Source organism: Saccopteryx leptura, chromosome 11, assembly GCF_036850995.1.
Source record: "Saccopteryx leptura isolate mSacLep1 chromosome 11, mSacLep1_pri_phased_curated, whole genome shotgun sequence".
Classification (NCBI taxonomy): domain Eukaryota; kingdom Metazoa; phylum Chordata; class Mammalia; order Chiroptera; family Emballonuridae; genus Saccopteryx; species Saccopteryx leptura.
This window is the reverse complement of record NC_089513.1, coordinates 68,654,888-68,667,706: the sequence shown is the minus strand read 5'-3', so window position 1 is coordinate 68,667,706 and position 12,819 is coordinate 68,654,888. Positions and strand designations below refer to the sequence as shown.

The window sequence follows — 12,819 nt, the reverse complement described above, 5'->3', positions numbered from 1 at the left end:
AAGGTTTCTGCTCTCAAGAACGTACATGGGCCGGAGGGCAGGAGATAGATGAATCAAACGCACATATATACATACATACATACACACACACACACACACACACACACAGTAATTTCTTTATGAAAACACAAGACGGAATAATGGGTGGGGGCTGCTTTCAATATTCAATAGATGAGCAGGGAGTGAGAAGCAGGCCTTTTTCGTGCCCGGTACTCAGGTGGCTTCGGTTATCCTAACTCGGGAAGCGCTCTGAAAGGTTGGTGAAGAAAGGAAGACGAAAAGACGCCCCGATTCTATTCAACAGGCACCGCAGGGCACCCGAAGTGTGTGAGCTCCAGCCGGACTCCGGGCGGCGGAGTCTCTGCAGAGGGACCCGAGACAGGCGACAGAGCCGCCGTGCACCTCCCAGCGGAGCTCGGATCCGCCCCGCCGGCCTCTGCGCGCGCCGAGGCGGCAGGAACCTCCCCAAGCCAGGCGCAGCGCCACCTGGCCTGGCCCGCGCGGGGGCGGTGTGGCACGGCCCAAGAGTAATTAGGGTAATTAGCGACGGCTTGTTTCAAGGTAATTAGCGAGTAAAGTGTGCCCCGGGCAGAATTTGGGGTCTCTGAGCGAGACAGAACCTCGAGGTCCCCAGAGAAGGCGCGAAGAGAGACGGCCGGAGCAGCAGTCACTCAGGTCCGAGTCAGCAAAGAGCACCACTTCTGCTATCTTTGAAGGCGGAGGTGAGAGAGAGGGAAGGAGGATAACAATGAACATCTTCGGACGTGGGGACTTCGCAGAGTCCAGTCGGATGGCCTCCTAAGCCCTCAATTACAGTGAACATGTCCACCTGTTCCGGCATAGCCTGGAGAGCCCGTGTGGACGGAGCTGGGGCAGCGGGAGCTGAAGATTAAAGGGAAGAAAGAGGAGGTAGGTGCAGGTGGCTCACAACCGGGTCCGAAGTCTGCGTTTGGGTGACCTCTGGTCAAATCTTGGTGCCTGCGCTCCTGTCGAGGTCACTTTACAGGATTCCGGGTCGTCAGAAAAACCGACACCCGCAGGATGGAGCCAAGGACCTATTCAGGCATTTCCAACGCCCTCTGGGAGCCTTACACTACATTTATTCTGCTTCCGGAGGTCGCCCTATGGCAGGGGTCCCCAAACTACGGCCCGCGGGCCACATGCGGCCCCCTGAGGCCATTTATTCGGCCCCCGCTGCACTTCCGGAAGGGGCACCTCTTTCATTGGTGGTCAGTGAGAGGAGTATAGTTCCCATTGAAATACTGGTCAGTTGGTTGATTTAAATTGACTTGTTCTTTATTTTAAATATTGTATTTGTTCCCGTTTTGTTTTTTTTTTTTACTTTAAAATAAGATATGTGCAGTGTGCGTAGGGATTTGTTCATAGTTTTTTTTTATAGTCTGGCCCTCCAACGGTCTGAGGGACAGTGAACTGGCCCCCTGTGTAAAAAGTTTGGGGACCCCTGCCCTATGGAGTCCCTCCATCGAATCCCTCCCCACCCTCCGGCTTCCTTGGAGCTGTGGGCTGAGATCGCCAAGGGGCTCCTTTTCATGGGACCCCTGAGTGTTCAGAGTGGGAGCCACTAAGCCACTGAACCAGTTCTGGAGCTGAATCCTCCGTGTTGGAACAGGAGGGAGCCCGGCCAGTGGTATATAGTCCACGGAGAAGCCCCAGGAAAGGTGTGTGGGTCTGTGGTTGAAAGAGTCTTCAGAGTCGAGTTTAAGCCCTGGCTTTCTCTGTCCCTGAGGGTTCAGGGCTGGGATCCTTTTGGAAGTTAGGAGGGTGGTTACAGTGAAAATTTCATGAGATGCAGGCTGATCTCATGGCAAGAACTTGGGGGGGGGGGGAGATCAGGGCTTCCAGACTCTTGACGACACAGGATGACTTTGTGCAAATGCTTTCCTCCTATGAGGCTCAGTTTCCCTTGCTTATACTGTAGTTTAAACCTGTGGAATCTAACACTTTTATACCCCTTCTAAAACTCTACTTTGACAATGATCTGTGAAGTAGTCTGGACAGGAGGAACCCATTTAGAGATAAAGTACACCTCACCAGCGAACCAGATTGTTCCACCTATCCGCTTTTAAGAAGATAGCCAAAAAAAAAAAAAAAAAAAAAAAAAAAAAAGTCGAAGGCCTGACCTGCGGGGCTCAGTGGATAAAGCATCCATCGACTTGGAGCGCTGAGGTCCCCAATTTGAAACCTGGGCTTGCCTGGTCAAGGCACATATGGGAGTTGATGCTTTTCTCCTCTCTCTCTCTCTCTCTCTCTCTCTCTCTCTCGCATGCGTGTTCCTGTCTCTCTAAAAATGAATAAATAAAACCTAAATATATATATAAAAGTCGATGGCCATAATCTCAGTCAGTGCTTGAAAGAGAAGTCCAGTCAGAGGTGCTATTCCTTTGTGGTTCCCACAGGAGTTTGCAGGACAATTGCTGTCAGACTCTGACGTCCTCCCGGGATGCTGGGCCATTGCAACCTCCTTGCTCCCTTCCCCCTGAGAAGGCCACCATCACACCAGGGCTGTGGGGGTCTCTCCCTTACCTTGTTTCTGAAGAGGTGTCATCTGGGCAGAGCAGGAGGTATGAGCAGGAAAAAAGGCTGCCTTCCAATTTGTCTTTCTTTTTTAAAAGGGGTTAAGTGGTAGAGAACAAAGCCTGTTGTCATGGTTATGTAAACATGGGTAAATATTCCTGGGCTGAGGATGGGGGGGGGGGGTGGACATGATCCATTTTTGCTGAAGAGGAATCAAATGATGAGCCTCCTCCCTCTTGCCCCCCAAAACTCAACCTTGAGGGAGGATGAGACTATCTCACTTGGAAATGAGGACTAAATTAGAGGACTTGAAATTGGTTTTGAAGATATTTTCTCAAAGCCGCCCAGAGCTGGGGGCGGGGACCCTGAGGTATCTTGGCATTTGCCCTCTGCTGGTGGGGATAAGTGGAAGGAGGGTACTTTCCTGAGGAAGATGGTGCAACCCCCGGAAATGGTGTCTAAGGGTGTCAAACCCTGGGGGTTTGCCCAGCCTAGTCAGGGCGGGTGGCCCCTCTGTCCCACTGCCAGAGCCTGAGGGTCCTGGCACCGGTGACGGAGCTCAAAGGGAGAGGCAGAACCAGTTGTGTCCCAACAGAGCTCAGATCTAAACTAAACAATGGAAACCCTGCCATTCTCCTGGCTCCAGACCCACGGCCCCCACCTGGCGGTCCCCACCCACCAAGTCCCAGCAGCTCCCGAAGACCCACCCTGGGAGAGGAGCCTCCGCCTCGTCTCCCCGGGCAGCAGAGGAGCTGGGGAACTCATCCTGACGCGAGGAAAGAAACGTGGCCATGCACCATCTGGAAACCTCATCATCACATCAGCCTCCCGAGGGCGAGGTCTATGTCCCCAGAGCCCCCACGCCTCCACCCCTGTGGCTGCCAGCAGCCATTACCCAACCCCCCTTCCTGCTCCCCAGGCCTCCTGAGCACCAACCGGAAAGGCTGACCCTGGAGATAAACACGTGCTATTGGAATGTGTTCAGAACAGCACTGCGAGCCGACCTCTCCGGGCAGGGGACCTCTTCGGCACGCAGGCCCAGAGGTGCGGAACCGAGACTGCGCATCTGAGTGTGAACACCCTGGGACGGTGGGGGACAGACTGGACTGAGGCCCAGCTCTTCCGGAAAGAATCGAACTCCTAGCTTTCATGCCACCTTCCTCTGTCCATCTGAGACACAAGGCTGGGCTCCGTGCTTCTTACAATCCTAGCACCAGGGGAGACGGCAGAGGGAGGAAGCGGCTTATGTGTTGAGAGGCCTCTCGGTTCCAGAAGAAAGATTCACTTTGGGTTTTCATGGAAAACCCCTTTGACTAGATAGCGGAGTCAGACTAGTGATCAAATGCTCCTTAGCTTTCGGAATCTTCAAACAGAGCGTCGTCCTCCCCACGCACAGACAGAGCAACGGAGGCCCGAAGAGGTTGGTCTGTGTTGTGATGCAATAAAGTCTCCCTGTTTCCAAGGGAACCCCTTTCTACTACCCTCATCTGCAGAAAGCCGGATTACTGAGATGGCTAGAGCCACCGAGGGGGCGAGGGAGCAAGTCCTGGTAGTGTCCCAGCCACAGAACCGCCTCCTCTTCTGCTCATAGTGCTAACTTAGACATCGTTCTCACAGCCTTAACTTCTTTACAAAGTCACCTGGCTACAAGACTAGGCTGTCCGTTATGCAGGGGACACGAGGAAGGTGTTGGAAAAAGAAATGGCCATACAGTAAGTCCTTCCTGCTGTGGACAGGTTCTGTGACTTTAGCAAAACAATATACGAGGTAACCAATTTTACTATAGGCTAATTGATGTAAACTAAGAGTTCAGTTTCTATGGCATCTCATAAAAATAAACTTTGAATGAAGTAATCTTATTTGAGGATCTGCTCTATAGTATTTTGAGAAAACTGCATGTATGAATGGGCTCTCATCTGAATAATTTGAGGGGATTTTAAGTGGTAAATTAGCCTAGTCCAAATACTAAGCAGTTAGTCTATGGGCTGCTCCTGAGGCCTGGTTGGAATTAGCTGCAGCTATGGGCCTGGTGCTTATAGTACCTGATCGATGGTTTTAATGCTACTTGGGAAGCAAATATTTCCACTTTGCAAACATTTGCTGGAGAAGCAAATACTTTTCAACTGTGAAACACCTGAAGAATGTCAGGACACAGCATACTGTACCGACCAAGAAAGGGATCTGCTCAGCACTCCCCTGGGGACACTGCCACATCTGACTCCCCAGGGGCCCTGGTGGCTGCCCTGTAACCTTACCATGGCCTGCAGCTTGGAGTGAAGGCTCATTTTATTACATACTACTTGGCCACCTCCACCAGCTTCTAGCAGCTGTGAGCAGGGGCCAGGGGTTGGCAGCCTGCCAGGGAGAGACCTGTTTGCAAGGGAGAAAGACTACCTGCTCTTTCCTCCTGCAGTGAGAGGAAAAGAGGTCACGGCTCAGCGGCTTCGTGTGTATTCGCTTCCACCAGGCTGGCTCCTAAGCCTCTTCTGGTCAATTCCAGGGGCCAGAGAACTTGTCTTAGCCCTGATCAGACATCAGTCCTGGAGGACGGTGGGGATTTCAGCCTGGGCACCCGGAGGGGAGCCGGTGCCGGTGTCCATGCCGAGGGTGCTGCTTCTGCTGACCCAGAGAGGCAGGTCCCTCTCCCTGGGGCTTTGTGGGGCGGGGCGGGGCGAGTGGGCGGTGACTTCCAGCAGCAGAAGCGGCAGCAATCTATACCAAGAAAAAGCCTCACGTTTCCAGGGTGGGAAGCCAACAAGGCCAAGAAACACTGTCATCACTTAACAAATGAAGATACATATTGAAAAAGAGGAGCCAACACGCAAAGGAGTTTCGCCTGCCCTTGCCCCGCCTTCCCCGCCTTTGTACGGGTTTTCTTTGCTGTGATTATTCCCCATGAATCATCATCCATAGAAAGTGACTGAGGCAATGGAGAGTGAATAATGAACCCCCAAATGGTCTTTTGTGTCTCTGCCTGAAGGGTTTTGGAAATAACTCGCATCTTAATCTTTCTGACTTAGCATCATAGAATTGGGGAGCTGAAAAGGACCTAACAGATAATCAAGGAATTGTGATCTCAGGGAAAGACCAGAAGTCAAAATATGTGGGGCTGACCATCTGGTCTGTCACTAAGAATAGTAGTGCCCCTAACGTTTATTAAAGGCTTTCCTTGTGTCGGGCTCTAGTCTGTTCTTCCCAAACCCTCAGAGGCTGGACTCCCGTTGCCTCCGTTCTGAAGATGAGGGAGACGCAGAGCCAGATCGCCTCCGGGCACCAGAGGCTCTGGCTCTGGAACCCACGCCCTTCCAGTTACCACTGCCTCGCCCTGCGGCTTCGGACAAGTAATTTTAACCTCTTTGTATCTGTTTTCTCCTCTGTGATCTTGAAACTTTTAAAACCCTTGACAGTTTGTCTTTCCTGCTCAATCATATCATTTTACAAGTCAGGAAAGTACAGCACAGAAATGTTTGGTGATTTGTGCCCTCCGTCATTCATATTGCTAAAGGCAGAGCCAGCCCAGGAACCCAGACCCACTGATCTTTCCACCCTGCCCATCCGGCAAGCCCTCCTTCCCCCGCACCTCACTTTGACAGGTGCTTCTAGAGAAATCCTACTCCTTGCCTTAGAGATGATCTATGCTATGATCTCAGATACATAGATTAGAGATGTTGAGCATGGACAGGACCAATCTCTGCACCAAAGATACGAGTTTGGGAGGCTGGTGATATTGGTCCAAGTGTCTTAGACTTTTCTGTCTGCTATGTCCTATCCTTTTCAGGGATCAAAAATCATGCAGTAACCGTGGGAACAGCCATGTTGATACCATGTCTCGCATGGCATGCTCTCCCCTGGTGTTTGCAATTATTGTTTGTCCTCATCAAGAAGGTGTTTGTCTTTCACCCAGCTTCCTTCATGATGGCAGTGGTTGAAAGTCTGCTTCTCTCTCCTCCTCCCCCTGTCCTTTGTTCCCGTTTTCCTGGATCTGATCACACAGGGGTGTGGTGAGTGTGCCCTCGGGGGTGGCAGCGCCTGACAGCATGCTCTGGTAATCTGTATGCACCATCCTTCCCGGCATCCCCATTCTGGTGTCCTCCCTGTGGAAGAAGAAATTGGAAACGGGCAGAGGTGTCAATAAACAAATCATCAGAGTGGGAACAGGAGCATCCGGGGTGCGGTTGAGGTGTTACTCTGTTCACACTGATGGTGAGGATCCACGTGTCTGTGAGTGTGTGTGTGGCTCAGACACTCTGAAATGAGCTCACACCCACTGGTGAGTGGAAAATTAGCTTTGGCAGGTGAGGAAGTGGGTGACAGGTGAGGAAGCCAGCAGGGTATCGGTGTGATCCTTCTATAGTTGCTGTTTGCTGGTGTTGCTAACAATGTCTCTCCCCCACCCCCTGAATTGTAAATAGGTAGAGTGGCGATGACTTGGAAGGGGTGGGAGAGGGGCGTGAGTACCTTCGAATGGCCTTGTGACCGTGGGAAGCTAGTGGCCTGCTTTGCAGGTGGGCTGCACGCAGGCGGTTGAGAATTGACATTTTCCTGATGGCCCACAAAGCAAGCTGTGTGGCTCACATTTCTCTGGTGGGTGAGAGAAGAGATGGCAGCCCAGGGATAAATCTGGGAAATTCTGCCATCTGGCAGAATGTGGGAGGCGATGTGGGCCAGCACGGGCGGGCAGGAGACCTGGGCTTAGACTGGCTCTGCTGCCTCGAGATGGCCCTCAAACTCTCTACACCTCATTTTCTCTGACTGTAAAGTGGAGCAAATAATCCCGCTGTAGTGTGTGAAGGCCCGTGAAGTGTCAGGAGCACTGTTCCCAGTGTGAGGCCTACCAGCCGAGGGCGTCCGCAGAGCCCACAGGGAGGCAGGCAGTTTCACAGCCTGGGCTCAGACAGGTGCCCGAGCATCTCACAGCCATACCTCTCTCCTCTCTACGGTCCGCAACCCCGGGAAGGGCAGGCGCTGCTCCGCTCCAGCCTGGTCTTCCTGCCGGCTGGGCCCTGGGCCTCCCCGCCCCCACCTGAGGCGACTCTCCTCCTGTCCTCCCTCATCTGCTCCCCGCCTGTCAGTTTAATTTAACAAGCTTGCGGGTGAGGTTTGATTTAATCAAACCAGTTGCCATATCCATTCTGCTCGGAGGTCCCTCAGTGTCACCACCGAGGCTCAGATTAGACAGTGACAATTAGTTTTTCTTCCCTGGCTATTGCCTCCCCCTCCCTTCCGGTCCCTGGAGGGAACCGAGAGGCAGACCCGTCTCCTGGGACCTAAGAATAGATCCAGGGGATCAGAGGGAAGCAGGCTCTGGCCTGAGAGAGCCCCTCTCTGCCTTACATGGCCTTGTTCTGGGCTGAGCCACAGCCTGAGGGCCGGGGGGTGGGGAGGATAGAGAATATGAGCAGAGCTGCCTTGTACAGGCTCCAGGCTGCCTGAGGACAGAGCGGTGCCATCATCCGTGCCATCATCGATGGCCCTGGGAGATAATACCGTTCTCCCTCACTGTGACAGCCCCGGGTGGAGGGTGGCGGAGGGTAAGGTAGCTAGAGCTAGCTGTGTGCTCCTCACATGCCAGACCACAAGCATTGATTTCCAGGGGCCCCGCCTGCAGTCTGGGAACCACAACAACAACAATAAAGGTGAGACTCCACCCCCCTGAGTTTCTGTGGCTCTGTTTTTGGCACAACATCAGCAGTGACAGGAAGAGCTGCCACCTGAACTAAGGGTTCAAGAGAGGCTGTGTGGGTATGGGGTAACCGGTGTGTGTGTGTGTGTGTGTGTGTGTGTATGTGTGTGTGTGTGTGTGTTGGGGTGTAGGGGAGTGACTGTGTGTGTGTTGTGTATATAAATGTCAGAGAGGCTGGAGAGCAAGGCAGAGGTGAAGGGCTTTGGTGCGGAAACGTCAGGGTTTAGAGAGTTTAGAATTTTAGAACAAATCTCTCTTCTTGCCATTTAACCCTCACATGTCCCTCCTTTTCCAGGAAGGGGGGCTCAGCGCCTGTTTTCTTGAGCAGCTCATGGAAGAGACAAAGGCCTCCTGGAGGTGATGGAAATCCTTAGAGCAAAATCCTGTATGCCTTTTGCTCATTTGTTCTACATTCTTCCATCAGGCTGGGCACCTGACAGGGGCACCCCTCCCCGGGCCCTTTCAGAGTCCCCTCCCTGGCAGTCGTGTCTCCCCCAGATATCCAGCAGACACCATCATCTTTAGGAGTCGAATGTGATTAGCAGAAGCCCTCCTGACAGCTCCAAAGAGAATCCCTCCAATGCATATTCTATTGAGTGCATCTCACTGCGGCTGACAGCCGCTTTATCAATTAAATTCCACATTCCCAGTCTTCAGAGATGCCACGAACCTCCCTACCTAATAAATCACAGGCCCCCAGTTATTGTTAAATGTCCCATCAGTCTCTAATAAAATCCCTGCCAACAGGGGCAGGTTATTTATTATACTGCCTGGACAAGAATGAATCGGGCCCCATTCTCACAAGGAGAAGAGCAAACGCGACGCCTCCCTCCCTAAAGACGGAGGCTGTGATATTAAATAGGACAATTAATCAATGTGGGCCTGGGGCAGAGGAGAGTCTGGTCCGGAGAGAGGGAGGATGGTCTGATGTTCTCCTCTGAAAGCCAGCCAGGCAAATCGCCGCGGCGAGAGGTGGCTGCACAGAGCCCAGGGGTCCGGCCTTCACTGCGTCTCTCCGTCCTCTGTGTGGAAAGGTACTCTGTGGATATGGTCCACACCTAGGCCATGGGACATGTGTAGAGACTGATTTCTCCATGTTGGGAGTTAGCCACTTAGGATTCAGCAGAGTCCTGAAATAATAAATTCTGTCCAGAAGCTCAGGCATTATTAGTTGATCAGCTTGATGTAACAAAATTTATTGATGGTGTTGGTCCACTGAGCGGATGAACTGAATGAGCAATGACTATAGGAGGGAACGAGAACAGGAAATACGTGCTCAGTCGCTGTCTGCTGGACACGCAGCACACGGGTAGCACCGGTCCTCGAGAAGCAATGAATCGACACCTACAAGACCCAGGAGGTGTTAGGTGCAAAGTGGGCCTTGTAGTCACCTGGCACAGTTAGTTCCCAAACCCACACAGCGTTCTGCGGTCTCTAAGTTAAAATCCAAACCCCTCCCCTTTGCCATCAATCAAGCCCCACTCTCCGTTTCTAATGATATTTCTCTTTATTGCTACATAACACCACCCCCCTTTCCAAGAGCACAGCATACTCATTTTATACTCGTTATGGTATAAACAAGTCCTCCATGGCAGACCAGGTCCTCCATGATGTGGGACTGATAAATCTCTGCGGCCTCGTTTCCTGGTAACTGCTGTCATAGTTGCCTCCTTCGCAGTAAAGGTCTTGCCTTCCCTAAACTACTTTGGTTTCTCCTGCTTCCACGCCTTCGCACAAACTGCTCCCTTTGCCCAGAATATCTTCCTCCTGTGCCTGCCTGCTGAGCTCTCCTCCCACCCTCACTGCCTGGTGCACTCCTTACCTGCCCATTTGGATGAGCTCGGAATATCAGCCCCAGGGCATCATGGGACTGGCGCTTTGTCTCCTGGTGCTGTGATCTGCGGTGCTAGACTCCAGGGGTCAGGGAGGAAGGATCTGTGCGTGGGGTTTTTCCTCATAGTTCCACGCGCACTTTAAACCATTTTGGTTTGGCGTGGAGATGAGAAAGGCACAGAGAAGAAAGCTATTGCTCTCTGAATAGATACCCCAAAGCTGTGTGCCTCACTTTCTCAGAAGTTCCTCCCGGATCCGCTGTGACAGCCACACTGGGAGCAATGGAGGCCCTGAGAAATGGCAGTGCCGCCCACGATTTCACACCGCCCTCTGCCGCTTGCACATGTCCTCCTTGATCAGAGCCACCTGTGTGCCTGGGTCTATCTTCTTGAGGGCAGTGGCTCCCTTTCGTCCTGTTTTTGTGTGTCCAGGATTTGGCTGATTCATATGAGGCGTTCAGAAGATTTTTGCGGAAAGAATGAATAAAGAAATGTTTGTGGGTAAAATGCAAATAATAACGTTGCCGACCCTTTGCTGCTTTGAGGGTCCAATGAGAAAAAGTGGCCACCAAAATTTAGTTCCTTCCCTCCTTTTCACATTTCCCCACAGATCCTCAGACGCAGGGTGGGCCGTGCCCAGGCCTTTGTTTATCTGTTTTCTTTCCTTCCCGCACAGAGACCTCCAATGCGAAGAAATGAATGGATGAGACCATTGGTATCTCAACATCTATTCTGAATCTGAGCCTTAGTCCTGCTCCTGCAGTTCACAGGAGTTTCTCCCGCTTCCAGCTCCCAGGCACGAGGTGAGGAAAGGCTTCCCTGGGGAAGGAACACCAGAGAGAGAGTCTGGGGTCTCACTGTGATTTCATCCTGGCGGAGACCGGGGAGGCAGACAATCCAAGTGGTTTCCGTGCATGTTACTCTCACACCCTCCCTAGCTATGAAACGGCCTCTTACCTTTGTATTTTATCTTTACAGCACTATCAATCATGATCAACCCCATTACTGCAGTTTTTAGCTACTGAGGAAAACATTTTATTCACTTCTGTTTTGAGCTATAGCAATACAGCTTATTCCCAGTAGCATTACTGCAACACTTGGGTTAGTAAAACATCGAAACCAACAAAGGCAGTAACAGCTTTGGCTGGGTGGCTCAGCTGGTTAGAGCATCATCCCGATTCACCGAGGTTGTGGACTCCATAAACAAGTAAGACAACAAATCAATGTTTCTTCCCCCACTCCCTCTCTCTCTAAAATCAATAAATAAATTGCTTTAAAAAAACCCAACAAATGCAATTAAAGAATGCTATTAAAACTCCAAGTGTTCTTTTTCTGGAAAAATAGTTTTTTTATCTTAGTTTTCATTTTCTTTGTTTATCTTTAAGTGAGAGGAGGGGAGATAGTGAGACAGACTCCCGCAGGTGCCACTACGGGGATCCACCTGACAACTCCCGTCTGGGGCTGATGCTTGAACTAATCAAGCCACTGGCTGCAGAGGAAAGGAAGGGGGAGAGGGAGCAGGAGAGAAGCAGATGGTCACTTCTCTGTGTTCCCTGACTGAGAATCGAACCTGGGACATCCATTTGCTCTATCCACTGAGCCAACCCGGAAGGGAGAGAGCGGGAACGAGACAGGAACATCTGCTCCTGTATGTGCCCTTACCAGGGATCAAACTGGTGACTTCTGTGCTTAGGAACAATGCTCCAACCAACCAAGCTATAGGGCCAGGGCTAGTGTTCTTATTTCTTTTGGTATGAGAGCTGGTTCTTTGACAGTGATGGGTTTGAGTTCTACAGACCACTCCTGTGACCATGGAGACCCAGCTGGATTTTTGAACAAGAGAGTGTCGGCCACTTAATGTTGATCACGTTCGCCAAGAGCCTGGTGCTGGGTTGGAGAGCCTGAAGAGACAAAAATTCCCTTCTTTGAGAAGCTCATAGTTTATTTAGTGTGAGAGACAGACATGGAAACAAGATCACGGTAAGAACTGGACGGGTCCTGCCTACGGTGGCACAGTGGGTAAAGCATTGACCTGGAATGCTTAGGTTGCCAATTTGAAACCCTGGGCTTGCCCTGTCAGGGCACATACAAGAAGCAACTACAATGAGTTGATGCTTTCCGCTCTTCCCCCCTTTCTCTCTCTCCTCTCTTGATTTTTATCATTCTTTTCTAAGTTTCTAAGCAAAATGCATCTCCAGGACTCCTTTTCAATGAGATCATCATGCCAAAGCTCCAACCACATGGTTTGGAATCTGGGTCATCACTGTGTGTGTGTGTGTGTGTGTATGCATGAATGGTAAGGATTATGATATGACAAAGGAAAAAATTGAGGTTGGATGCAGAATTTAAGTTTGGAATTGTGAATAAGACTAGGTTGCAGAAACCAATTATGACTAAAACTTTGTTATAGAAAATAATTTATTCAATAAATATTGAACATTTACCATGTGTCAGATTGTTTCATTTCCATTAGGGATACAGCAGACAACAGGACAGAATAGGTCTCTGTCCTCCTAGAGTGGGGGAGACACAGTAAACATAATTTCAGTGATGAGAACCATGAAGGAAAACAGAGCAGGCAAGGGAACAGAGAATGATGGGAAAGGAGGCAGAGCTGACAGGTCAGGGAGCTAACTTAGGGTGTTCAGGAAAGCCTCTTTGAAAGGTTGAGCAGAGACCTAAAGTAAAGGAAGGTGGTTAAAAACTAAGTCACCACCCTTGAGAGGGGACTGTAGAGGAATTGGAGCAACACATTGTAGACATGTTATA

The 12,819-nt window shown here is 51.0% G+C and overlaps 2 long non-coding RNA genes across 2 annotated transcripts; both read left to right on the top strand.

Annotated features, from left to right (window-relative positions):
- The first annotated feature begins 169 nt into the window (after positions 1-169).
- On the top strand, positions 170-4,345 carry LOC136383218 (uncharacterized). Its single transcript, XR_010747377.1, has 3 exons — positions 170-909; positions 3,182-3,374; positions 3,455-4,345. It is a non-coding gene; the product is annotated as an uncharacterized lncRNA (long non-coding RNA).
- A 6,279-nt stretch (positions 4,346-10,624) lies between these two features.
- LOC136383253 (uncharacterized) lies at positions 10,625-12,373 on the top strand. Its single transcript, XR_010747382.1, has 3 exons — positions 10,625-10,853; positions 11,029-11,257; positions 11,436-12,373. It is a non-coding gene; the product is annotated as an uncharacterized lncRNA (long non-coding RNA).
- The last annotated feature ends 446 nt before the right edge of the window (positions 12,374-12,819 follow it).